We start from the raw sequence: 2,112 nt of genomic DNA on the forward strand, positions 1-2,112 counted from the left end.
CCCAGGCTGTCAGGCTGGGCCCTGGGGCTCCGGGGTTTCTGCAGGAGGCTGGCATCCAGTTACCCAACAGGGCTCCCCCACGCCCGCCCACAGCCACACAGGCGGGCTATGGACTGCGCCTTCCCCGCCACCCCATCACGCCCTCCCCAGGACGGCCCGTCTCGGGCTGGCTCGGGCTTCGCCCCGGCACCCGTCTCTTCCCTCAGCCCCACCCTCCCGGCCACTCTCGGAGAGGCCAGGTGCATTGAGAAGCCCCCAGATGCTCCTTGCTGGAGCCTGCAGCCCTGCGGTGTCTGTGCTTGCTTTGAGTCCCCACCAGCCCTCTGTCCACAGGAGATAGCTAGGCAGGGCCTCCCGTGTCCCAGCAGACAGAGCAAGCAGACACCGGCCACTTCTGGGGAACCTACTTTGCCTCTCCCACATGAAGACTGATACCTCCTTCCGGAGGCAACAAGGGCCCGGAGACCCCAAGTGATCAGCCTGGGGTCACACAGCCACCTGGGGAGACAGTACTGGGAGCCAGGCATCCCGCCTCTGGCCGCAGCACACAAAGGTTAGCCCAGCTTGGTGATACCCTTCCAACAGCCTTCATGAGGTGAGGGGCGGGTTCCATTTCCTATCCCCTGGAACCTTCCTCCCCCTGGAGAAGAGAAGTCTTTAAAGCCAGTCAGTGACAAGGGCTTCGAAAAGGGACACGGGGGAGGCAGGGAGTTGGAAGCAGGAAGAGCACTCCGGATGCTGGAGGTGGACTCGCGGGGACAGCAGCCCCCACACAGAGTTGAGCCACACGAGATGTTGGGGGGCAGCACGGAACTGGGTCCCAGCCAGCTGTGGCTCTGCAGGGTGGAAGGGTAAGCGGGGGTGGCGGGGAGCCCAGAATGCCAGGCAAAATGTCCAAATGTCACCCAGCGGGGCACTTGGTGACCTCTGCACCGGGCAGGTACTGCTCTCACTGCCACCGCGGTGATGCTGGTGACAGGCAAGGAGGCCCTGCAGGGCGCCAGGGCAGGTCTGTCAAGAACTGACCACCGTCTGGGCGTGGTGGTGCACGTGCCTGCCATCCTAGCACTCTGGGAGGCTGAGGCAGGCGGACCACAAGTTCAAGCCCAGCCAGGGCAACTCGGCAACTTAACGAGACCCTGTCTCAAAAGAATAAAACATGAGCTGGGGATGTAGCTCAGTGGAAAGGCTCTGGGTTCAATCCTCAGTGCTTGGGGGGTGGCGATCACAGGCAGAGGGCTGGATTTAGAGTTTGGTGGGAAGTCCAGGTGGGAGGGCTGCAGGGCTCTGTATGTGGACACCAAAAGCCTGGGGAGCTGCGGGCACCCCGCTCCACAGGCCTTGGGCGTTCACAGACACAGGTGTGGGGAAGCAGCCTATGGAGCAAGCTGCTGAGGGCAAAAGTGCATCCCTGATACCACACCTTGCCTCAGTTTCCCCATCTGTGCCACAAGGGTATTGGGCTCTCGCTGCACCGTGCAGCCCCAGCCCCTCCAGCGCAGCTCTTCCCAGCTTCCAGGGGGCTTTCCTTCTCCGCACCCCAGTGTCCACTCTTCGAGGTCAAGCAATGGTCTGCTCTCGGGGCTTCATGGGAAGTGGACTCTGAAGACAGGCCCTGTGCACCTGGGTTTCCCCCGCAACCCTAAGCGGCCACCCACCGGAAGTGCCAGGTGTGGGGCCCTGCTCCCTGCCCCCAAACCCAAGGCCTGGCCCGCGGAACTCCCTAGCGGAGTCCCTTTTGCATTTGGCCTCTCTGAATGTGAAGGCCGCTTTCTGCTTCCCACGGGCAGCGGGCAGCGTCTCGGGTTGGCAGAGACCAACAACCAGGAAAACGAGTCAATCCGGCCTCTCCGCTTTCGTTCCGCTGAGCCTGCCGAGCACTTTGGAAGCCAAACTCTGCTGCCACCTCCCTGAGGCCCTCCCCAAAGCAGGCGAGAGGACGCGGAGCCCGCTTGGTGCAGAAACAAAGCAGCTGACTCATCAGGCTTTCGGAGGACCTCAGCCGCCTCCACTGGGCACCTACTGGGCACCGCGTGCCCTGCGGGGAGGCCACCCAGAGCCAGGAGCTGCCTGCTGCCGGCTGGGCACGGAGCCGGGCAAGTGGCAGGAGCC

At 63.4% G+C, this 2,112-nt stretch overlaps 1 protein-coding gene across 1 annotated transcript in view; it reads right to left on the minus strand.

Annotated features, from left to right (window-relative positions):
- The window catches only part of Cpne5 (copine 5), a 49,012-nt gene that overhangs the window by 8,719 nt on the left and 38,181 nt on the right, over positions 1–2,112 (minus strand). The gene's annotated exons all lie outside the window — the stretch shown is intronic.

This window comes from Fukomys damarensis, unplaced genomic scaffold (assembly GCF_012274545.1).
Source record: "Fukomys damarensis isolate Sample0158 unplaced genomic scaffold, DMR_v1.0_HiC HiC_scaffold_20, whole genome shotgun sequence".
Taxonomy (NCBI): domain Eukaryota; kingdom Metazoa; phylum Chordata; class Mammalia; order Rodentia; family Bathyergidae; genus Fukomys; species Fukomys damarensis.